Raw genomic sequence first — 26,766 nt, forward strand, 5'->3', positions numbered from 1 at the left:
TAATAATAATATATAGCATTTCCCTCGAGTTAATTGAACGTACTTAAAGTTTGTTTTGTTTAACGACACCACTAGAGCACATTGATTTATTAATCCTCGGCTATTGGAGAGGAAATCCGCTATATTATTTTCATTAGTAGCAAGAGATATTTTATATTCACCATCCCAGAGACCGAATAGCACATACCACGGCCTTTGATACACCAGCCGTGATGCAATGGCTGGAAAGACAAATGGATCAGTGGGCCCACCGACGAGAATCGATCCCAAACCGACCGCGTATCCAGCCAGTGGTTTACCACTGGGCTACGTCTCGACCCATGAAAGTACTTAGTCATAATTCTAAAACTAAATAACCTAGCTAGTACATATCATGCCACATATAGATGCAATATACAACTAGGCTTTCTCTTATTTTGATCGATGTTGATGGACATCGCTTGTCGTGTCTTAGTTCTTAATTTTTTTTTTTTTTTATCTAAGTCAGTGTTATATATTAAATATGTTAAAAAATATATAAGGCCTATTTCTATTTAAAATTGGTGGGGGTAAGCCTGAAGATGTTTCTAAATGTGGGGAGGGATGCATATCTAAACCAATTTCTAAGATGCAGTTCTGCTTTTGCCTTTTATGTTATTGTGTTTGGCAGCATCTTTTGAAAATAAGAAATGGCAAAAATTAAATACATATTTTCAACTTTTAAAATGTAGAATTATGTCACAAGTTAACCCAATTTAGTCCAAGACATAATATGGTATTTATTTAACCGAAAAGGTAAAAAAGTTCAGAACGTATTTTTGAATATCCTGATATATGTAGTTTATGGAATAAGGTTAATCTATTCAAATATATTGCATATAAACATGGCTTATGTCAGTGAAAACTACCAAATATGCTCATGACTAATACTTTGACTAATTTTCATCAGCATGTGAAGCTCGTCGCAAATACGGTTCTAACTGCAACACGTTTTGTGCTGACCGCTACTGCGATTCGAGCATTTCCTGCAGTGCAACGACTGGGATCTGTATAGGAGGATGTAACTCAGGATGGATGGGAGATGACTGTACACAAAGTATTCAACTTTACAAATTATTTTACTAGACATAATTCATTCATTTATTCAATCATTCGATCATTTCAATTATTTGTCATGCTTATATACAATTAACGTTCAAGCACGCTGTCCTGGGCACAAATTTCAGCTATCTGGTCTGTCCGCCCAGGACAGGCTTAGTGGTTAGCTGTTAGTGGTTAATGTGAGAGAAGTCGGTGTAGTGGTCTTACACCTACCCAATGAGTTGTTAAAACTCGAACTAGGTGGGAGCCGGCTTAACAGAAAATTTATCCCCCTGAAAATCTTCCCCAGGGGTAGTTATCCTAGGAAATGTACCCCTCTCCCCTGACCATTTCCCACTCCTCAATCTTGATCATGATCGTAGAGTGGGATATATCTTAGGGTTTATATTTCCCAGGTTATATGCCCCCACTATTGTAAAGCAAACTTGAAACAAGTGACATATTTGTTTTACATATGTCATGTGGGGATTGTAGTGTTGGGACATGTCCTAGTGGGAGGTACATGTCATAAAATAATGGCCACAACCCCTATATAATCTTGTAAATGTTAAACAATGTCAAGCAAATGCAGTATGTTTTAATATGTAATTTTCTCTTTGTTAAAGTATGGGTAATCCCCTAGGGGATAAACTCGTATTTCAATAATACTGGCCCCTGTATATATTTCAAAGATATATACCCCCATATTGTAACGCAAATGTGAAAGAAGTGAAATATTTGTTTAAGTATGTAATTCTCACATGATTGTAGTGTGGAGGTATATATATATATATATATATATATATATATATATATATATATATATATATATATACACAACTAAATATGACGTCATACATATTATGACGTCACTGCAGTAGAAGGGAATTGATTTAATTACGTCATTGTTGCTTTTATCTAACGAAGAGCATTAAGAAGTGGACAAAACTTTCCAATAAAATACATTTCCTTTGTCTTTCTTTTCATTTCATCATTGCGATAAAATGGGAACATGGTAAATGTAATATCTGTTTGTGCCGCACATGTATTTAAATGTGAACTCAAGGGTATGCATCTTGTTTCTGGTTGTGTTATTTGTTATGTGTGTACACGTACTCTGGCTCTCAGCTGGGTGGTATGACCAATGTACATTGCAAGGTTCTTTGCAACCTTGGCGTGTAATCCGAACAATCCATATCCCTGTGTACCCTAAATAAACCTTTGTGGTTGAATTCTATATGTGTGCCTTCTAAAATATGTTGGCATGTACCAGTTACTTCGGTTACACTTTTTAACACTGCATTATGTTCTACTGTTGTAGATTCAAATCGTGCTTTTGTCAGTATCTGTTTCAAGTGTTTGCTTTGTCTCTTACTATTTATAATTGAAATATAGTCTAGTATGGATGGCATTTTTTTCATTTTGTTTTAAAATGTGCAATTCTGACAAAATCGTTTTATATATATCGGGGTTCTGCGGGCTATAGGTGGATACAAATGCCAGCGGCCTTTTCGCTGTAACGATTTGTTTTGGTTTTTAAAAATAGTTTATATCTAATACTACCGCCTTTTCGATACTATCTAAGATTAGCTGTTTAAGGTTGTTTGATTTTACCTATGTAATTTCTATGTAAGTATTCTGATCTTCAATTATGGAAAGAGCCATTTGTTTGTATTCAGCAGTATTCGTGGTAACAACAGCACCACCCTTATCCGCTTGTTTAATAACAATAGACTTATCATTTGCTAAATTTAATAAACATTTTCTTTCATAATCTTTTATATTTGAATTTGATTTAAAATCGATATTGAGAGGACATTTTGAAACTAATTCAATGTAATCATCTAGATATCTATTCCTACCTTTTATTGCACTCCAATAACTTATATTCCTAACTACAGTGTATAGAACCATCATTAGAATATCGTTTTCAAAAAGTATTCATTGTTTCTTAATTGGCGACAGAACTCGTTAATATCTTCTTTTAATTCTTCTATACTGTTATTCTGTGGTGTAGGGGTAAATTTCAAACCCTTTTCCAAGACCCGTGTCTCTGTAGCAGTGAGTTTCCGATGAGACAAGTTGATTATTTTTATTTCCGCCTCCTGTGGGTGATTTTCTGCCAACCTGTCTGTTCTGAGCTCCTGCTGTGGGCTAAAAAATGGTTCGGCCCTTGTTGTTCTTTATGGTCTGTTCTCTGCGCTGCTTGTGACATCGATGCTGATTCTCTCCACGAAGTTGATCTTTGGTCTGCATTTCTTATGGTATTGTTTCTCTGCATTTGACTCTGTGATGATGCTCCGTATTGTTGTTATTTTGAAGGATACGGCCATTTTGTGTTTTTCGTCCAATATATGTCACATATCAGCCGGTCTTTTTTTTATTACCGTATGTCGGATGATCTCTATGCGTTGTCTCTTGCTCATCAGTGTTGTTTTCATGACGTTTGTTTTTCCAGCCATGACTGCTGTTATTTTGCAGACGTGGTTTTAGCCAGGAACTGTCTTTGTACACAGTGGTATGAAATTCTTCTTTGCAATACATATCGTGTGGTATTGTATTGCATTGTACTGTACTGCATTCATCGACTAGAATTGTGCTGCATTGCACTGTTAACTGTACTGAACTGTATTGTATTGTACAATATTGTCCATATATGTGTGGTTGTTATAAAATGTTGTTTAGTATCCTTAGAGGATTATTTCCAATGACTGAAAAAAACGTTTGTTTTGTTTAACGACATCACTGGAGCACATTGATTAATTAATCATCGGCTATTGGATGTCAAACATTTGATAATTCTGACCCGTAGTCATCAGAGGAAACCCGCTACATTTTTTTCTAATGCATGAAATAAGTTTCGGAAATTAAAAATGAAACAGCGGATACTACTTTCCAACCCTCTAAAAAGAAGAACATGAAGCAAAACAAAACACAATAGAAGAAACGAAATATGCATTGAAAAATTGTAATCCTTTTCTACGTGTCAGAACGGAGACGGGCCAATATGTCAGTATACATAACTGGAGGGCCAAAGATGTGGTCCCCACCAACCCACCCTCTGCAGGGCCGTAGCTAGCGGGGTGAGGATGGGGGGGGGGGGGGCAGTCCCCCCCGAAAAAATTCGGAAAGCATAGAAACTTAAAGAAAATTATCTTCTTAACTGTTTAAGGAGTTTTAGACTATTAACTACTCAGTTGCCCCACCCCCCACCCCCCAAACAAAAAATCCTAGCTACGGCCCTGCTCTGGCTACGCCAGTTGTGATTGGCATTTTTTATATAATTTTTTTTTTTTAAATTTCGTGTATGGCTTTGATTTCATAAATAGGGCAAGTATATCGGTTGATTCAAGCAGTGCAGCTATGTAAGAATACACCTCCCATAAACATCGCAATCCCAAATCTAAACCACTGCCTGCATAATTTTGGCACAGTTTTGTAACCTTTCGTGCATAAAATTATGGTACACTGATAGCATTCCTACACGCCTTGTATTTTAATGTTACTGCTCACGTCCTTCCCTTTTGTTTTTTTAAACAAAACATTTAACGCAACCCGACCAAAAATAAAGACGCCACGGTTTTAAACGGGTCGTCGCCGGGCATTTTATTCTCTTGTTCCTCGGCATATTGGGATTCCATTAATATAAAAGTCGAACAACAACAAAAATTAAGGTGAAAAAGATGAAGAAAAAAGAAACCAACAAGACAGTTTAATTTATCAGTCCTGACAAGAAAAACGAGCATAGGATGTTTTAAATGTTCTTTTGGTTGCATTCGACGTTCACTTCCGGGTTCTTGTGCTTCGATAAAAATTGCCGCCAAACTGGAAAGTGCAATTTTGAAAAGAAAAATTAGAAATGAACCTGGTTGATGTGAAATTGTGCTTAACTTGATTGATTGCTGGATTTTCAAATGGAATAATCATTCGAGGCGCCTAAATGGTAGACGGGACAGGTTTCTGGTTTGCTATGGTGGAAAATGTTGTGCTAATTTGTTTTGTTTTTCTGTATGCATAGGCGTCGGAAGATGGCAGAAACTGGTGGTTGGGGGACACTTATTAAATGAGAGTTCATATTTGAAATTAAAAAAAACCCCAAAAACCAAATCCAATGACATGTTATAAGGCAATTTAAAGTGTGCGCAAGAATATGTATATGTGCGTGTTGTTGCTTTGGGGGTGGAGTGGTGGTGTTATGTTTTCTACTCTTCGTTTGGGATATTTGTAGGGATAACACAAATTACGGGTAAAGTTAGTTGTGTGTTAATATGCACTTTGAGCAATGATTAAATATTGAGTGAGTGATTTCGATTAACGAAGTGCTTCAACTGGACAGTAAGTATCATTAGTTACATACATCCACGCTATCAACACCACCTTGGTTGGCTTTTGTTTTAGTTTCGTGGACAATAGTAACATATTCACAGTTACTTTCATCTTTTGAAAGGTTGAAAGATATTAAATTGAGTTGTTGGTGGAATTCTAATCCACAACTGATGAAGTGGACTGATAAATTGAACCAATTTCTAAATCGCAAGATCAAGGTGTTTGAGATTTGATGGAGAAAAGTACTTATTTTCTCTAGGTCAGCTGGTACTATTATCTGTTTGTGTTTTGCGTTTCGCGAAATCCCTTCCTTTTCATTGACGTTCAGTTTGCTGTCCAACATATCGTTGCATGTCTTGAATTGGGTTTTTTCACTGTGTCAACATCTTGACCTATGTCATGCAGATGGCGGTTTAGTGTGGCTCGTACATTTCTTCAGGGTATTTTTGTAATATTCCACAGCTTGGCCCGCAGACATAACATTTTCGCGTTTAACTTTATCATTTGGTTGTGCTTCAGCGTAGAATTTTCGTAATTTAATATTCAGATCTTCGCTGGTAACAGCATTAAAATCAACCATACTGCCTTCAGTTTCAGTACACCAATCTGAAAAATGTAATTTTAATAATACTAAAAATCTCAATTAGGGGTGCTAACACAATTTGGTAATTGTTGTCATACAGAAATTTTTTTATTTATAGGATTATATTTGGTTTTATAATGTGTAAAAATATATCGTCCCGTTTATGATCAACAATTGCGCGAACAAGTATCACATGAACATTCGTAATGACGTCATTTTCAATGATTTTTTTATGAATTACGTAACGCTGCTTTTACTCTTATTTAGAGTGGTGCTGGCGCAGTACTTTTTTCGTTTTGTTTTTTCACACATTAGATTCTTGATTAATAATCGTTCATCCCCATCACTTTTATTTTTTCTCTTAAAAGTACTCTAGCATTTTGGATAAAGTTACCAAGGTGTTATTTGAGTGATTTGTAATATTTTTGAAAGTAAGGTTAACTTACCCTGAAATCTTTTTATGGCCCATTTAGTATTTCTTTTTGTTGACTTTGATTGTTTTCATTCCTGTAGTTCCATCAGCTGTTCCTCGGTTATAACTTCTTGAATCTGTGTTGTGACTTCTGCGACGTGTTTAGTTTGGGGTTGCATTCCAGGTTTTTCTTCATTTGTTTTATTCCGTCTTCACTATTAGAAGATGCCATTATTAAATCGTCATCAAAGCTATCAACAAATATCTCCAGTAAGTCAGAAGTATCCATATCAAAACCAAGTATTGTTTTCGGATCACCTATGTCAAAATTAGGCTGGTGCTCAGCCGAAGATGGCTTATCTGGGACAGCTTGGGCTGCTACAGGGTGTAAACCAGGATGAATGGGAGATGGCTGAACACAAAGCATTCAACGTTGCGAATGTCTTTACATTGGAAAGGTGTATTTAATGGATGCACGGAAAACATGTTGCACACATTAAAACATTAAAGTTCAAGGTCGTAACGGTATGCAGTCACTATCGTGTTTGCCCACCATGGGAATCCAGAACTGCCTGACATGTCTTACACAATAAATTACGAAGTACACCTTGTGGAATGCTGGACCACTCTGTCCGTAGTGGTAAGCGCTATCCTGTCTATGGGATAGTGCATATAAAAGATACTCTGCTGCTAATGGAAAAGAGTAACCCACGAAGTGGCGACAGCGAGTTTCCTCCCTCAATATATGTGTAGTCCTTAACCATATGTCCGACGTCATATAACCGTAAATGAAATGTGTTGAGTGCGACGTTAAATAAACCATTTCCTTCCTTCTTGTCCGTAGTGTCGTTGCCAACTGTGATCTATTATGTGGCTGTGGCGAATGCTGTCTCAGTCGTCTATCCCACACATCCCATAACAGATCTATGGGGTTCAAATGCGGAGATCAACCAGACCAGGGCAGAAACTGAATGTTGTTGTTGTGTATGTATGGAATACAACTTTGGCATTATTTATAACTGGAATGATGTGTGCCTACAAAATTACAATGCAATATATTTGTGCCGTTAAGTTGCCTTGGATCAAACCTGGTTCGTCCGCCCAGTGTGAAATTGCTGTCCACATCATCAAACTACAACCGCCAAATCAATTCACTTAAGACCTTAACCCTCTGGGGATGACACGTATGCTTGTTTCAGAAAATGTATATTCCACTAACTTGTTTTTCCCTTATTTGTGCCTTGTCTATCTTAATAAACATTTTATAATGTGTTTTATTTAGTCACAGTTTAACAATCGCATTGACATATTGCTGTTCAGGAAATAGGGGCAGGGTTATAAATTGTCAAATTACACAGAAAATTCTGCAAGAAAACTTTATTTATAGGATACAAATAATACCTGGATGTTCAAACGAGGTTCTGTTGTAAACCTTTAAAGGGAATATTTGAGGTGCTGAGCCTAAACTTTATGTAAAATTTCTACTGAAAAATAAAACTGTGTGAATTGTATTTTGTGATGATTTTGTAAAAAGGTGTTATATAAGACGGTAATCATCAAGTGATGTCAATAGTGTTAACATATTTGAATTCTCCAATCTATGATCTCCCAATCCACCAAGTTCTGTTATCCGAAGTGCCCAGAACATTTTTTGTTTTTAATGCGTTTAATATAGTTTCCCTTTGCCAATTATGTATACATATAACTGCCATGGAAATGAGGATAGGGTCAAAAAATGGGTAGTAAGCTGTGAGTCCGGCAATGCTATCATAAATGTTCCATCCCTAGGGATGTAGGCCTTGACAAAAATCACTATGATGATTCGTCCACCAAGATGGTATCAATCTACCTCTCTCAGGCGCATGAACTGTCAGCCAAGTTAAAAAAAAGTCCTCTTTAGTGGGTCAAATGTAAACTTGTTCGCTAGGAAATGTTATAAGGGTCTTCATTAGCTTATGCACAATAAAATGACTGTTTGTACACGTAATGACACACGAAATCGACTTAAACCATGAAAGTACCGTAGTGCAGTTATCACTTGCAATGGAACTGACAACACCGCGCTTCTATGTGTAGGCCAGTTGCAGTTCATTACACAGATATAATATGTCACCCCTGTCAAGTATATACTTGTTTTACAACTCAACATCTTACATAAAATCAAGAGTTTTACTTCAATCTCGAATCACCCTTTGGATAGCGTGTCGTCTGCTTAATCTCCTAGCTGATGCAACATGCGCCGAGTGTGCCATGCTTCATTATGGTAGACATGCAATAATTGGAACTGCTATTCAAAACCAAAATGTTGCAACTGCTCAATTCTAACAATAGTTTACGAAGTCACCCCACACTGTCCCAACTGCTGCATATACCTATATATGTATGTGTGTATGCATGTATGTATGTATGTATGTATGTTAAATTTAAAGGTTTTCTAACGACACTGCCTGAATACATTGATTTATTAAGCATCGGCTATTGGATGTCAACCATTTGTTAATTTGTCCATTAATAGAAAGTGATATTTTATTTGTAACATCCCACAGACATATCACCTATATATAGTATTGCAAACTAGATGCAAATTAATCAGGACACAGAAGCACTATGCTTATTGACATATAACTAAACGTCTCCGGCAACACTACATAATTGACGTATGCATTTATAATCATAAAAAAAAAAAAAAAAAAAAAAAAAAAAAAAAAAAACACTGCTTAATAGAGCAACTTTACATTGACAGCTGTCCAGCGTTCTGACCCTCCCCCTACCCCCCCCCCAACAAAAAACAACAAAAAAAAAAAAAAAACAACAAAACAAAACAAACAACAACAACAACAAAAAAAAAAAAAAGCGAAAAAAAAAAAAAAGCATGTCATGTACTCGTTTTATTTTAATGTAAATATATTCCATTTAAAACGACACGGCGCTATATATTCATATGTCATTTGAATATCGAGTAATGGCTGACTGGAATTAAAGTTGCTTATGCAGTTTACAGAGAAACCTTGTATTAACCTTGAGATTATATACTAGATTATTACCCTTCTGTGTTTTGGTATCGTCAATGTCATATATTATATTAGGAATAAAAAAATATTAATGTATTATGCTCGCCAAAGAGAGAGAGAGAGAGAGAGAGAGAGAGAGAGAGAGAGAGAGAGAGAGAGAGAGAGAGAGAGAGAGAGAGAGAGAGAGAGAAGAGACAAATGAGGAAGGTAGATATCACACAAATATACCACTGATCAAAATATATTATATAAAAGAACCAGGATATCATCATGTGGGTTGAGTATAGGGAAATACGCTGAATATAAGATACGTGCGACATATAAATATAAGTGAAAGTCAACATTAATTTATCGCCCAGAGCAGCGTTTAATATCTTTATTTTATATGGCATATATGACATTTCTTAGCCCAAGATGTCCGAAGAATATCTTGGGCCGAGCACAACCCAAGATGTCCCAGTTGGTACATATTGGGCAATTCGGACATTTTGGGATTCAACACAATGTTAACAACATCGTTGTTAATATAGCGATATCGTAGGCTAACCTCATTCATTAAGACATCTTCGAGAACATGGAAATTCGGTCAACGACATGTTCACAATGCTGTTTCGTGTAACGATGGCTTCAGAAACATAGACCTAGTGCATTGGTTGTATTGAAACATTATGTGTATAGGTTGTGTGTATTAGCCTCTATCGCGAATTTCGGATTGTATTTCCGTTTCTATAAAACTTACAAGTAAAACCTCTTGAAATTCTATATTTAATGTCTGCTGCCTATCTACATAAAAGTGGCAACTTATTAAAATAATTCGCTTCTGTTATATTAATTCCATTCCTAAACGCGAAATTCATGTAAGTCGAGAAGTTGTCAAGATATACCAACAATATTTTCACTGTTATAAACTACTATTTAGAGAGTAATAAACTGTGGATTTACCTTGTTTTATTTTATTTGTTTTTAATTTTTCAGATAGATTTTGCAAATGAAAATTGCACAGTTTGTATCCTTAAATCTAATAAGGTGATAGAAATAAAATGTATATGATAGGATTAATAATGTATTGCTTTATAAAATATGTGTAAAATATAAAACAAATGTAATGCTATTTGTTAATGTTGCAAAATACTATTGTTGTTAATTGGTTACGTGATAGAATGTGCGTGTATGCGGGTTAGGGAGAGGGGTAATTACTGCTATAATTAAATAACATATAAATATGTCTGAGTAATAGGTGGCAGTGTGTATGTGGGTGGGGGCAATTATTCCTGTAATTAAATAGCACATAACTATGTCTGAGTAATAGGTGGCAGTGTGTGCGTATATGTGGGCTGGGTGGGGTTTGGTGGGTGTAATTATTGCTATAATTAATTTACATATACATATGTTTGAGTAATGTACAGTTATTATTACTTGGGAATTATATAATATTTGTAGTAGTAGTAGTAGTAGTAGTAGTAGTAGTAGTAGTAGCAGCAGTAGTATTGTTACTATAATCATCATCATCATCATCATCATCATTAATATGAGTTAACCATAATATATTTCGGATTACGGATGACTTTAGCTAAGAAAAGTATAATGGATGCTTCCATGATGTTCTAGATAGTTTGATGCAATTGCAAGCAGCTAGTGCGAAACCTTTGTTATTTGAGTCTAACCCTCGTGTTGTTTCTTTTGTTTTAATCTTTTGTTTTTGTTTCGTTAGCATGCGAGAAAACTGTGAAGTATGGGACCTAACTGTAGCAAGACGTGTGAAGAACGACACTGCGGCAATGTTTCTGCATCTTGTGATATACAGAATGGGTCTTGCGATGGAGGATGTCAAGCAGGCTGGAGTGGAACTGACTGTACTCAGGGTACAAACTGTAATGATACAATATAACAATAACACAACCTATTTTCAAAACAGAGCTAAATACTAAGCATGACCAAGTGCTTCAATCTTGGAATGAATCATGCGATAATACATATACACAAACACAAATGTCGCACCGCAATATCAGACATATGTAGTATTGTTTTCTCTCACAGTGTGGCATTTGTGTTTAAAAAGTTAATGACGTTTGATCATCTATAGGAAGGAAGGAAGGAAATGGTTTATTTAACGATGCACCCAACAAATGGTTTATTTACGGTTAATTGGCGTCGGACACATGGTTAAGGACCACACAGATACTGAGAGAGGAAACCTGCTGTCGCCACTGTATGGGCTACTCTTTTCGATTAGCAGCAAGGGATATTTTATATGCATCATCTCACAGACACGATAGCACATACCACGGCCTTTGAAATACCAGTCGTGGTGCACTGGCAGGAACGAGAAATAGCTCAATGGGCCCACCGACGGGGATCGATCATAGACCGACCGCGCATCAAGCGAGCGCTTTACCACTGGATCAGCTATTGGATGAAACTATTCGCTCGATTGTTATTACATATATTATGCATTTTGATCTTGATATTATTTTATTACCCCAGTGTGAGCTCATTAGCTGGGAAATAAATAGATAATAAACCAGTAATTGCGAGTGACAAATGAAAATTATTTCATGAGGGATATAAGTTTGATAATAACTGGTACCGAGTTTGTTTGTCTATTTATTACCCTTTCTATTGTTTTCTCTAAAAGCCTTTATTTTCGACACACATGCACGTACATGTATAGAAACAATGTAAACCACTGTACACACTGAGTATTGCTTTAACTTTGTAATTTAATTACATTCACAGATAATTTTGAAAACTAAAAGTTATCTTTATTCTGCTAAATAATCTATAATTAATTGCATTAAAATGACATTTTGTTATACATTTAACACTGAAAACAGACAACCGTAAATTCAAACTATTTAAACTACATGACCTTATTTTGTGTTTTTGCCAAATTTGCCAAAGCGTCAAATCATCAATATAGTATTGTACGTTACACCAATGCAGAATATTTCCCACTGAGAAAATATCGAAAATATTTTCCTGTTATGAGTGACCGCTGGGGTAATACAAATCATAATTCCACACCTTGGTTGAACTGGTTATTTTATTAGGTAAATCAATTACTTACAATTATGAATTTGTTAATATTTTAAAAATATTTGGCCTGGAGGTGGCAAATAGCAATATGGTAATGGGTGTGAAATATCAAAGGTACAGTCACCACACAGTTTTAATTCTATATTCAGTACGGTTATAATGTTCGATGGGAGGGTGGACATTTGATATATTTGTGTGTACGTATACCTAGACATGTGTATGTAGTCACAAACAGAAAACTGCTCAAATTGATAACCTTCTAGAATCGTAGCATTGTGGTTTGTCAAGTTTCGTCGGTGTTGTGCCACGCAAAACAAGACAAATTACCTGTAAATAAACAATATTTATTAAGTAATATACTGAGTGACAAAAGAAACGCGAAGAAATTCAATATCATGTACACGTTGTCCTTAGCGGAAATTATAATCATAGCTATAAAATAAGACTTAAACTCCCTTCTTCTAAGTATTTGTTGAGTTAAGTAAAAAAACAAAGACCCAACATTTTCATATTCTTTTGCCTATTTCAAATTGTTCGATTAAACACATTTTGCTCGTGACTCGTGCATTGCATGCTTTTCATGCAATAAAAAACCCTGTTTTTCTTGTAACCTGGTATTAATAGAAGCTAGAAGAGTTGGATTTATTTTTGTAAATACTCACTTTATTTAAATGCCCGCCTAAGTACATATGATAGGGATAGAGCATTTGGGGTGTGTTGAAGCAGGATGGAGCGTGCCAAGAGTTGCACAGCACCATGACGTGCACTATTCTACCATCAACAGGCTTCTCAGGTGCCATCAGCAAACAAACGTTGTCGCAGTTGGACCACGCAATGGAAGACCGAGGGTAACAACAGACAGGACAGGTACATCGTGACGTCACATCTGCGAAATCGCTTCTTGCCAGCATCGTCAACGGCACAGCAAACCACAGGGATTCACAATAGACCAATAAGCGAACATACAGTGCGACGTCACTTGGGAAATGCACTTCTTCATAACCGACGTCCTTACGTCGTTCCAGTATTAACGAGACGTCATCGACTTCATTGACGTAATTGGGCTCAGGCTCAGGAATTGGCGGAACATCGTCTTCTCGGAAGAAAGCAGGTTTTGTGTAGAGTCCGTATATGGAGACGTCGACATGAACGATTCAGATATGCTTGCGTTATGGAACTTGACTGCTTGGGTGGTCCATCAGTCACACTGCGCGACTCACACAAGATATCTAAGCACAGAATAAGACCCATAACATCGATTGGTCTTCGTTGAGTCCTACTTTAAACCCAACTGAGCACCTCTGGGACGAAATTGAACGTAGGATACATCACCGTTATGTGCTGCCAGCAACCTTGCAGGAACTTCGTGATGCTGCCATTTATGCGTATGACAACATCCCAAGAGCCTTCATACGGAACCTGTTTCTCTCTATGGTACGACGATGTGCTGCAGTGATCAACAACAACGGTGGCCACACCCATTACTAACTTTTCGGACCCATTCATTAGCGATTTTTTATTAATCGTGGCCGGATAACGACGTTGGGTGTTAAAATATAGTAAATGCAAAATTAAAGTGATGATCAACATCAATATAAAAGTGCAACAATGAAATAAATGAATGGATGTTTAACGACACCCCAGCTCACAAAACAAATACATCGGCTACTATGTCTCAGCCTATGGTAAATCAAAACACGAAATAATGAACAACATTAATAAAAATAAAAAAACCCACATTCAGCAGTCAAATTAAAACACAGTGTAGAGAACTGTGCCAACAATAAAGTATCACAGATAGATAAATTTAAAATTTAGAATAAAAGTCAGTATCACTAAGACATTGCAACAAAAATTCAGGATGAAATAGAAATGATTCCATCGCATTTCTCCGTCCAAATATATATTATCTAGTTTCTCTCAGATGCTTACAATCCACCAATATGTGTTATACTGTTGATGAAACCATTTTGTAAGCATTGGTCTTGAGAGGTTCTTAATGGATTAACGATGAATACGTTTTAATAAGTTTAACAATGTGTGCAACAGAAGATACTGCCTTAGGGTTCTAAAAAAGCAACACAAATAACATAAAACAAATAAAACAAATAAAACAAACACAAAACACAAAAAAAGAGAGAAAAAAACAGCAACTTAAAACAGAAAATTAAAACCCTCACAATTTCGATCGTGAGACACTAAGTGCCGGAGGCAGTAATTGAAACACATGCTATACTACTTCTGAGGAGCATAACCTACTCTGTTAAAAAGCAAATTGAAACTACGATTTGATATTCTATACTACAAAACGAACTGTCTGCTTCATAGTATGCATAATCTTAAAATGTTCTGATTATCATAAATTAAGTAAAATGAAAGGTACAAAAGCCTAAACGTAATCATACTTCTGTTATACAAATGGGAATAACTTTAAAACAATTAATTTATTCTTTCATTTTATTTGTATCAGCATGCAGGCGAGGTTTCACGTATGGTCCTAACTGTGACATGTTATGCAGAGCGCGACACTGTGTTTCTTCAAAGATGCATTCATGTCATGCAGGTACTGGATCCTGTCTTGGAAGATGTGAGCCAGGATGGAAGGGGTTCGACTGAACACAAGGTATCCATCGTATCTGTCATTAAGCAGCTGCATACAGTGTATGTCTTTGTGTATAGAGTAGTTTCCTTTTGGCTTCTGTGAAATCACTTTTATTCGTGGTGGTCTAGTCTAATGCTTGTGTAATTCCGTGCACTAGTGTAGTCAATAAAGGTTGGGTTTGTTTGTGTTTTTTTGTGTGTGTTTTTTTTTTTTATCCCACTGTCCCCTTTCCTTTCTCTCCTTTGAATTCCATCTCATTTCTTCCCAATATGGCAACTCCTCCTATCTTTCAACTTCTTTCGCTGTCCACCTCCACATCCCAGTCCTTGCCTCTCCAACCGCGACAGGTGCTTGTGCCACACACCTGCCATTCCCCATTAGCGTTTAGCTGTGGGCATAGTAGTCAATAAAGTTAACAACACATCGAAAATACATATATATCTACAATATAAGTGTATGACATTATCTTTTCACTCTACAAATTGAAGTACCGAACGAAATGTGTTTCTTAGCAAAACCATGAAAATGTATGCAGAAGAAAATAAAGGATTTCACAGTATTAAAAAAGAAAATACGGGTTATAACTATACACGTTAATCAGCTTCGCATATTTAGACCAGCATATGACTCACATGTTGTTAAATAATGCTACAGTCACATGTCCCGCGACAGGGACGAAATACAACCTAGCGGCCACAGTGTATTCAACAAGTGCTGATACCATTACCCAAATAGCCAGAATATTGCATTCAATAATACCAGTATAATATACTGTATTATCCGTTTTCCATATTTCAGCATGTCAGAGAGGAGTGACATATGGTTCTAACTGTAGACATCTATGTGCTGAACGTAGCTGTTTGAAAAGCTCAACATGTGAGGTGACCACGGGGATGTGCATCGGGGGTTGTCAGCCGGGCTGGAGACACGCAGACTGTTCTGAAGGTATCTAATAGCTGATTGTCATTACAAATTATACAGTCAGAAATACAAACAAAGAATTGAATTGTACTAATTCGACATTAATAAGTTTCGACATAGATCGTTTAACATATGTGGATTTAAATGTTGCAGAATGATATACATGAATCATTGCAAGTGTTTTCTGCTGTCAAATGTATCTTAACTATTTAATAAATTTAAAGAAACTGTCATGAGTTTTCAGTCATTATAAGAAATATACAGTTGACCGATGTATTAAATTGCAAGATATATGTATAATAAAATTAAGAACCCATAGCACTTATGAAACATAAAACATCATTTTGATAAATATATTTATGATTACCTCTGATAGAATTATTTTCAAATAATATATGGTAGATTGAATAAAAATAAATAGTTTGAAACGAAATTGTTGTAGACAAACGTCCACATTGAACTACTACAACATGTGAAGGGCCAAACAGGCAATGATGTAATGTTGTAACATAATTTAAGTGAATAGAACATTTCGTTTCAAAACACAAAACATTTTAAAGGAACACATGTTTCTTCCAGTTTGTGCCAAGGGTTGGTATGGTCCCAATTGTTCACTATCATGCTCGAAGCGACACTGCACAGCTCGACAAAATTGTATTCATATTGATGTCAAATGTGAAGATGTTTGTGAAACTGGATGGACGGGTGTTGACTGTAGTGGTGCATACATTACTATCTCCTATGATAGTTGTCTGTAACTCTAGGCCCTGTCTATGGAAACTAGGATGGTAAAATCAACAGTTGAATGAAACATTGTATCCCTTAATACACTGTCAGTTTTGGGGTTTATTGTTATGAAATGTAATCTAGGACAAAACATACCTTTTAACTGTAAAAAACTAAACACATAAGCACCTGAATTTGTTTTTAATTAATACTTGATGTGTTATGTTTCTTAAAGCTGCACCAACATAAATAGCTACAAACCTGACCTCAGTAAACATTAAAAACAAAAACACTCAAACCAAAAAAAACCCCCAAAAAACAAACAAACAAACACCTGCAGTTTTCTACATTACTTTAAGCGATTCGTGTGGTAAATATATTGTCCATCCATGTCAAATTTTAGCTCTTACATTATTGTGATTATAAGTATGCATTGCAAAATATATATAATTATCATTTGTATATTTCAGAACAAAATATAATACATACACCATCATATTAATTTTGTTATTTCAGAATGTGACAGGACATATGGTGTGAACTGTAGTCTAGGTTATAGCCAGAGAAACTGTAAGAAAGACAACTCTCCGTGTGATCATCTGACTGGAGCGTGTGTTGGTGGATGTAAAGCTGGATGGAAAAGCATAACATGCACTGAAAGTATGAGGACACTACGTTTATAACCGGGAATATGTTTACATTAAAAGTTCCTAGGTGCAATTTGTATGGATGCATAACTGACTATTAGATAGGTTAATACATTTGCCACAAAAGTTAAATATAATTTTTCAAACCATTCCAGAAGGCAACACTTTGGCACAGATACTTGCGACTAAGTGGTATTTGTTTGATATTAATAGTGTTTGCGTATATTCATTTTCAAGTGTTTAGTAGTGTTGGTGTAAGGTGTTCCTATTTGTCCGTTTTTGTCTTGTGTAATAAGTTAGTATTGCGTTAATATTTGTTAACCAAAGATAATAATTAGTATTAATAATTAAATAAAATGACTACTATAACAGATCGATTAACGAATTGTCAGGTCATACCAATATAATTTGGTTTCATTAAAAAACAATCAACTAAAATCTGTATCTCTTGATGAGTTTTCACTTGACAACCAACACCATATTAATCATAATACTCTCTACATACAACCCCACACCTTCAACACAACAGTAACACGTTCATGTTTATACTTTTTTTTATATCATAACACAAACAACAGTTTTCAATGGCGAAAACACTAGCCACAGAGAGTTGTTTTTTTGAAGGCCAGAACACACCACCAGATACCGAGAACCCTCGTTCTATTTGGCAAACCAGAAACCTATGTTAATACATAGTGTCACATCTTAATCGAACACGTACTGTGGGCAGTATTTGAGGATGTCCTTCATTACACCTGCTCCTAAAAGTACTCCCCGCGTTGCACAACCTGAAATATTAATGTTAATATCAACTATTAGACCGAACATACGTTTTGACCACAGACATCCTAGTAAAGAACGTTCAGGTCTGTTTATCAACACACCGAAACACATTCCATAGTTTGCACGTGCATCACGCAGTTGCCCCGTACACGTGCGTGGGGTGTCATTCTCGATTTTGACAATTTCCAGCAAGGTCGATTAATCACTGTGGAACATTATTTCTGTCAATCCTTTTCATTATGTTGACCATACAGTTGTTATTGCTTTGTTTTCAGTCATTTGTTATTGTTTGAATTTGCGATTTACTGATAAAAAAACACGTCAACTTTCAAATTTCACTTCTGACCCCAATCGTCCTTCAAGATCTTTGGTGGTCATAAAACCTACTGTAATACTGAACTACCGGTTGCAATGTTTCCCCAGTTAATTCATTATTATTATATAACCATTCCCCACAGCTAATATACCTTACAATTTTGACAATTGTAAATTCTTATTAGAGTTTCCCTACTTTTTTTTAAGATATATATATATATATATATATATATATATATATATATATATATATATATATATTGAAGCGGTCCCTGGTCAGCTTTAGCTCTTGCTGTGTATTCGATGTAGTTTAACGTGTTGATTTATCACGATTAAACACTTTTATTCTAATTATGAACTATTAAGGATGTTTCGTTGGAATATAAGGAACGACGGAACGTATAAAAGTATTAAAACGTGAGTACTGTTCTCTATATAATAAAATAATAGAAGTTATAGTGTTCACAACGATTTATACTTAAATATCTTATTTCTTTATCTACCCAGAATCTTTTCGTATTATTACTAAATTATCTTTGGCGTTCTTTACACTTGTAAAGGCATGTAAAATGTAAGCCGATTTAAAGTGTTGTTAACTATACATTTTTGGTTTTGTTTATGTTATTTGACATTGGCAATATAAAGAATAAACTATTCTTGTCTTTAAAGAGAACAGCATCTCCACATTAAATATGTAGACTATAAATTAAGAAATATGAAACAATTCTATAATTAAAATTAAAGATGGGTTTTAATTGTGAATTTTAACTATTTCTGGGTTTTGCATTCTGACGTCGCCTACCGAAAATAATGACGTAATGTTAGCCTACGTCATTTATCATGACGTCATTTACCCGGGTTGGGGGTATAAAGACGAAACGTAACGCTGTAACGGGGGCTTGAGGTTTTTACCCAGCTCCGAAGACTGGAACCAGCAACAGCAGAGTGGAGACCAGAATGCAAGGGACGCAGTGCTAACACAAGGAATGCAGAATAACGCAGGGGACGCAGAACAACGCAGCGTAACGCAAGGGACGCAGTGTTAACGCAAGGGACGCAATGTTAACGCAAGTAACGCAGTGTTAACGCAAGGGACGCAGTGTTAACGCAAGGGACGCAATGTTAATGCAAGCGACGCAGTGTTAACGCAAGGGACGCAGTTTTAACGCAAGGGACGCAGTGTTAACGCAAGGGACGCAATGTAAACGCAAGTAACGCAGTATTAACGCAAGAAACGCAGCACAACGCAGTGTTAACGCAAAGAACGTAGCACAACGCACGGAACGCAGTGTTAACGCAAGGAACGCAGCACAACGCAGTGTTAACGCAAGGAACGCAGCAGCACAACGCAAGGGACGCAGCGTAACGCAAGGAACGCAGCACAACGCAGTGCTAACGCAAGGAATGCAGCAGCACAACGCAAGGGACGCGGCGTAACGCAAGGAACGCGGCTTAACGCAGTGTTAACGCAAAGGACGCAGTGTTAATGCAAGGGACGCAGCGTAACGCAAGGGACGCAGTGTTAACGCAAGGAACGCAGTGTTAACGCAAGGAACGCAGCACAACGCACGGAACGCAATGTTAACGCAAGGAACGCAGCAACAACGCAGTGTTAACGCATGGGACGCAGCGTTGAACGCTTTGTTAACGCATGGGACGCAGAATAACGCAGCTTAGCATAGTAGATGTTCAGAACGTATATGTGATATTGTTTTGAAATATGTTAGCATCTGGAAACCCCTTACTTTCTTGTACTTTGTAATGTCTCAGTGTCAGTCATCAGTAGCAACCTCATCGCCATTGGTATTCTAGGATTGTGAACATAGTGCTAGGGCATTCCAGAATTGTGGAATTAGTGCATTCTAGGATTGTGAAATTAAGTGTATTCTAGTGTTTTGGATGAGAGTTTACAGGTTGAGGTTTCCCTGAATTCTCACGACAGCTCGTGGTGAGCTGTGACGGAGGAGCGGGACAGGAACTGGAGGTAGATGCAGGTGTAAGACGCGGCGACGCATCCATAAGGCATCCAGGGACTCGCAGTATCGCTGTCACTCCTCAGCGGTGACTGTGGTGGTGTACTCCAGTTGTTGAAGACCGTCACTACTCTGTTGTTGGATGTTTGACCCAGACCGGTACCTCTGTTGATGTTTAAGTCCCACCAGAGACTCAAGACCTCATATATTCTCGTAGTGGACCCACAGGGACAACGGCTTGACTACGGGCACCAACAAGGTGTTGCCTTCTCTCCTTGTTAGCTTCACTAGGATATTAGACCTTGAACCTCCTGTGGTTCGATAACGTTTCCAGTGTACCAGTCCGACACCCCACCCCAGACGAAATCTGAGTGGATTTGCACATGGCCAGTGCAGTTCCAATACACTGTAAATGAGCAGTGTATACTATCAAACACAATAATTGGACAATAACACGCGTCGCGAAAATAACGCGATCGATCAATTCAATGTCAACAATTTGCTTTATTTGTGTTTTGTGACATAAATGTTTATTCTCCAACTTCTGTGTTGTGTTTTAATTTGAATTTCTAGTGTTATCTAGTATCTTGTTATATCTGGATTTTAGCTGGACCATAACTCTTCTAAGACCCTGAAGAGAACGCTTCCTGCTCAGTTACATTATTTAAAATTATCACTGGCGGGGCTTGGAAACACAATTGTTCGTGGCGCCCGCTACCAAATTTAAAGCGCGAGCAGTTGTGGACGTGAGCCGCCCCGTTACCATTACATATATATATATATATATATATATATATATATATATATATATATATATATATATATATATATATATATATACACACACACATATATATACATATATATATACACATACACATACACATACACATACACATATCTATATCTATATCTATATCTATATCTATATCTATTATCTATATCTATATTTATATATATATATCTATATCTATACATGTGTATATGCATATACATGCATATATATGTTGACAATGTGACACTCGGGAACGTTGAATCCAAAATATATTTCAATATATTTCAAAATACTTATCGTTTAGATTATGCATGTGTGGATGTTTTTATTGATATATTTCAGCTATTCCACTAATAACCAGCTATACACTCACGAATGCGTTGGCAGCAACTACGGCAATATTTATTCTTCTGTTTGTGATTTCAGTTTTAGTTAACATTAAGTAAGTAGCTAAGTAACTATATTGTAATAGTTTTTCTTCGTTGTTCAATAATGAAAGAGAAAACGAATGTAACATTCTGTATTCGCACCATATATTACTTTAGAACGTTTGTTATATTGTATAATTATAAACCTCAGATCGTTTTAACCAGATTTAGAGATATTTTCAGGAAACACAAAACACACATGTGTAAACGTGTATTACATATTAATTAATATAACATCCTTCTGTTTTATTACTAAACATCTGTAAGCCTGAAACATGTTTTTGGATATAATAGCCGACTTATCTGTAGCCAGCTGAATGTGGTTAACAGTTTGTACTGATTTTTGTAAAACAACATAAACACGAAACTTCGGCGAAGATACTAAGAATCAAATCTACGAAAATAAGTGCAACTTGCCGATATTTTAAGTTACATTTTGCATGCATGCATGTATGTGTATGTATGTATGTATGTATGCATGTATTTATGTATGCATGTATCCATGTATGCATGTATGTATATATATATATATATATATATATATATATATATATATATATATATATATATATACTCTTCAAATGAAGAAACGCAAAACCACATTGTCGTAACATTTGGAGAATTGATTTAATTATTGAATGGTGAGTCCGATAATTACCAAATGTTGCAGGATTGTTCACAATTCACTCTAGTCCATTGTGAGTAAGTGATAGGACACACCACCAAGGTCAAGGTCATCTGGAGTCAATACCGGGTGTGGCCTCCGCGTGTGTTGACAACTGCCTGGCACCGCCTGCCCATTGAAGCAACCAGATTACGGATGACGTCCCGGGGGATGGTGGCTCACTCGGCCTGCAAGGCTGCTGCCAGCTCGGGCAGGGTCTGGGGCTGTGGTTGTCGCTGTCGGAGGCGTCGGTCCAACTCGTCCCATAGATGCTCAATTGGGTTCAAATCCGGTGATGTCGATGGCCAAGGAAGGACATTAATGTTGTTGTTCTGTAGGAAAGCCGTTGTGAGACGTGCTGTGTGAGGCCTGGCGTTGTCATGTTGGAACACTGCGTTGGCGTTGGCCATAACTGGAACGATGTGTGGCCGGAGGATCTGGTCAATGTAGCCCTGTGCATTCAGGTTGCCCTGCACGTGGACCAGGTCAGTTCTGCCAGTGTGTGAGATGGCTGCCCACACCATGACACTACCCTCGCCGAATCTGTCCACTTCCTGCACGCAGTTTGCCGCATAACGTTCACCACGACGCCTATACACGCGACATCTTCCATCATGACGTCGGAGCAGAAATCGGGGACTCGTCACTGAACCACACCTGTCTCCATCGCAGTTGAGGCCATTGTCGATGAATCTGGCACCACTGCAGTCGGAGTCGACGGTGTTGTGATGTTAAGATGACACCTCGAACTGGACGTCTGGCACGAATTCCTACCTCACGTAGGCAGTTCCGTACGGGTTGGTCGGATATCCTGCGCAAACCTGGTATTGCTGCGGCTGTGGAGGTGGCAGTAGTCAATCGTTCCCGAAGGTGGCGTACCCGGATGTAGCGGTCCTGCCCGGGGGTAGTGACCCGTGGTCGACCGGATCTAGGGAGGTCACGTGTTGATCCATGTTGCTGGTAACGGTCCCACAGTCTGGAGATGGTGCTTGGGGACACATGGAATGCCCTGGCAACGGCCGTTCTGGATTCGCCTGCGTCTAGTCGGCCGATGGCATTGTTTCTCTGCGGTTCACTGAGACGTGGCATGCCCTGGATTGTCAACTGTCGGCCAGATACAGAGGCCAGGCAAGCGAACACCCTGCACTTTTATACTGTCGGTGTTCATGTTGCACGTGCAGACAACGCACGTGCAGTCGTGACATGGTTTGCACGTGGCTGCGTTTTTGCGAATATTCACATTTTGGAACTTTATTGTACAGTAGCTGCGTTTTATCGAATGTAACGGTGGGAATGTGTTTGGGACATGCAATGACCTTATATTCACAAAGCATGAACCGGTAGGAAACATAAAATCGCAGTTATAACCCATTTGTACCCTTTTGCGTTTCTTTTTTTGAAGAGTATATATATATATATACTGACACACAATGAAAACGCAAAACAGATATTTTTCAATATTTTGTTGTGATTAATGATAAATATATTTATTGGACTTAAAATAACAGTTAATCAGAGGAAGCCATTGATTGGTACTTTTGTCTGGGTTTTAATCCTGGTTTTGTTCTCGTTACACATACAATAGCAGAAACACACACAATGGTGTGAAATGCCAGTATGTGGACACGTAAAAGTCACGTAACGGTGTCATATTCCTCGTCACATTATGAATGCCACGACTTGGAGAAGAACAAAGGGAGCGAGCGTTGGGCATGGTTCAAGGGGGTAACTTCGCAAAGCCAAGTTGCTAGGACCTTCAGAGTCCATCCATCAACCATTGGGTGACTTGTTGAAAGTCATCAACAGACTGGAAGTGTCCGCGATCGACCTCGACCTAGTCAACGTCCCGATACGACCCCACGCCAGGATCGGCAGATTCGACGACACCACCTCCGTGACCGGTTCAGAACTGCGACGATGACAGCAAGCATCACGATAGGACATCATGGGAGGCATGTCCATCCGATGACGGTCATCCGTCGACTCAGAACGACTGGACTCAGATGCAGACGCCCGTACAACGGTAACATCATGACATCGTGCTGCGAGACTACAGTTTGCTCTCCAGAATGGTAATCATCCACCAGCCTTTTATCGGAGCATTGATTTCTCCGTTTCTCTGTCCCCTTTGCCAATGGAAGAGCACGTGTGTACAGAGACTCCATGAACGGTACGCTGACGTATGTGTGAGGGAACGTGATCGGTTTGGCGGCGGTTGACTGATGGTATGAGGGGCAATCAACTGTGATTTTAGGAGTGATCTCATCATTGTCCACGATGCCCTTACAGCCCAGCATTATGTTGACGTTATTGAAAGACCAGTTCTCCAGCCACTTTTACGCCGTCACCGAAGACCTGGAGGTCCCCTTCTGTTTCAACAAGACAATGCCCGTCCACATACTGCAAGAATTACCCAGGCATTCCTGCAACACGCCGGTATCACCGTTATGAACTGGCCCGCCGTTTCACCGGATTTGAACCCAATTGAACTCATGTGGGATGAGTTAGGACGTCGTGTACGTCACAGCCAGTCACCACCGCGTAACGTCGCTGAGCTTGCACAGGCGTTGCAGGAGGAGTGGAGGAACATTCATGTGGCTTATTTGAGATGTTTGTGCCCCGTCATCTTCACGCATGTTCACGGGCCAATGGTGGACACACCAGCTACTACCTTGATATAGGGGGAGGGGAGGAGGGGGGGGGGGGGGGTTGAACTTTTCAATTACGAATGCAACTCGATTACTGACGATAACTGGCCAGGGTTCCATGTGAATGTATCTCATGAATACCAGTCATTAATGTCATATTACATTATCCATCAATTCATTAATAGTTTGTCGTTATTTGCAATGAAAAGTTGTTTTTGCGTTTTCATTGTGTGTCAGTATATATATATATATGTGTGTGTGTGTGTGTGTGTGTGTGTGTGTGTGTGTGTGTGTGTGCGTGTGGTTTGTGTTCTAATCTAAACTGAAGTGAATTACTTCTCAGGTGTTGCGTATCTGGTATATGTTTTTTTCTAGTTTATAAAACAATATGTGGGGAGATATCTCCAGTTGCTGTTATTCTGACAGAGTAGCCTTTATGAGGTTACCGAATTATCTTCTAAATTTCTAGACCAAGTGTTACATATTTCCAAATATTTTCACCAAATGGTCGCTTTTGTTTTCTAAAGTATTGTTATTTATTATTGCAAAACGTTTTCTCTTTTTTTCAGAATTATTCTGAGAACTCGATCAAAAGTCGCAAAATCGACTATAACCTCCTTCACTGTAAAATTGTGATAACGAAAAGCAAACCACTACAGTGCCAGTGCCTGCTTCAGATGCAGTTTATGATGTTTGCGCCGATAAAGGCGTTGGCATTTCTCAAGATGAACAACCTAAGGGCTTCCGTAAGCAAACCGAACCAGCATCTCCAGCAGAACCTGATTACCAGAACACACCACGGATGGCAGAAGACAACAAACCAGAGACGAACACGTACGAGGTGCTGTATGTGGACGCCACTGACAAGCTATCTACATACGAAAAGATACTTGTTTAAATAAATATGCTTTAATTGGACGACTTCCGGATGTGCCGGAGGTACAACAGTCTATCTAAATAATTTGACGAAACTTTGACGAGATAAAAACGTTTGATTGTATTTTTGTCCGTTTTCTTAAAGAATTCTAGAAAACGTCTGCAATGACACCCACAAATGACTATTTAAATCATATTGCTAACATTTTAGATGCCACTGTTTTCCTCCTAAAGTTGACTTCCTTGAAAGTAAATCTATTACATTAAGTAACTTTTCAAAAATGGCATCTGCAGGTAAGGAGCCAACAGCGGTTGTGTTGGTAAAAAATAACGTTAACGTGAAATTGACAGCGTCAAACATTGTGGATGTTAGTGCCAAAATATGCACATACCTTTATATTACAGGTACGCCTAGTTAAATTACTTGTTTGCATGTTTTGTTTTGGTCTGTTACAAGTTGACATAAAATTTGTATTCGACAAAAATAACTCTCAACACCAGCATGAACTTGTTATATAGATATTTCCTAATTTTTGACAATATTTGTATTGCTTTTTGTTAATATATTTGGCTTATCTTATTGAAAACATGCAACACCATGATACAGACATTTACTTCACTTTATAACTTTTAACGAAAATAATTAATAAGTAAATATTTAATAGAATTTAATAATACTCCTTTGTAAACATACCTGACAAATCAATCCTCAAAAAAAAAAAAAAAAAAACGTGATCAAACGCCAAGTTTAAGTTTAACTTTAACTTATAATCAACCACAGGGCATTGTGTCAACATGATTTAGCTTCGTATTCAATCAGTTTAAGATATTTTATTGTAATTGCACTTCATATCCATACATACGATTTTTTCTTTTAAATTACACTGCTTTTATTTTTCTTATACAAACTGATGCATTGATAATCATCAAACGTAAGCACAAAGAAGCGACACTGTCCCCAGTACGTAATAACTTACAAGG

General features: G+C 37.5%; 1 long non-coding RNA gene across 2 annotated transcripts; it reads left to right on the forward strand.

The window, feature by feature from the left end:
* Window positions 1–11,121: 11,121 nt before the first annotated feature.
* LOC121374460 lies at window positions 11,122–26,231 on the forward strand. 2 transcript variants are annotated; one of them, XR_005958234.1, is made up of 5 exons: window positions 11,122–11,253; window positions 14,898–15,050; window positions 15,828–15,974; window positions 17,193–17,336; window positions 25,479–26,231. It is a non-coding gene; the product is annotated as an uncharacterized LOC121374460 (long non-coding RNA). The 2 variants fall into 2 exon arrangements; XR_005958233.1 differs by lacking the exon at window positions 25,479–26,231 and having other exon boundaries at window positions 17,193–17,740.
* The last annotated feature ends 535 nt before the right edge of the window (window positions 26,232–26,766 follow it).

This window comes from Gigantopelta aegis, chromosome 6, assembly GCF_016097555.1.
Source record: "Gigantopelta aegis isolate Gae_Host chromosome 6, Gae_host_genome, whole genome shotgun sequence".
NCBI lineage: Eukaryota > Metazoa > Mollusca > Gastropoda > Neomphalida > Peltospiridae > Gigantopelta > Gigantopelta aegis.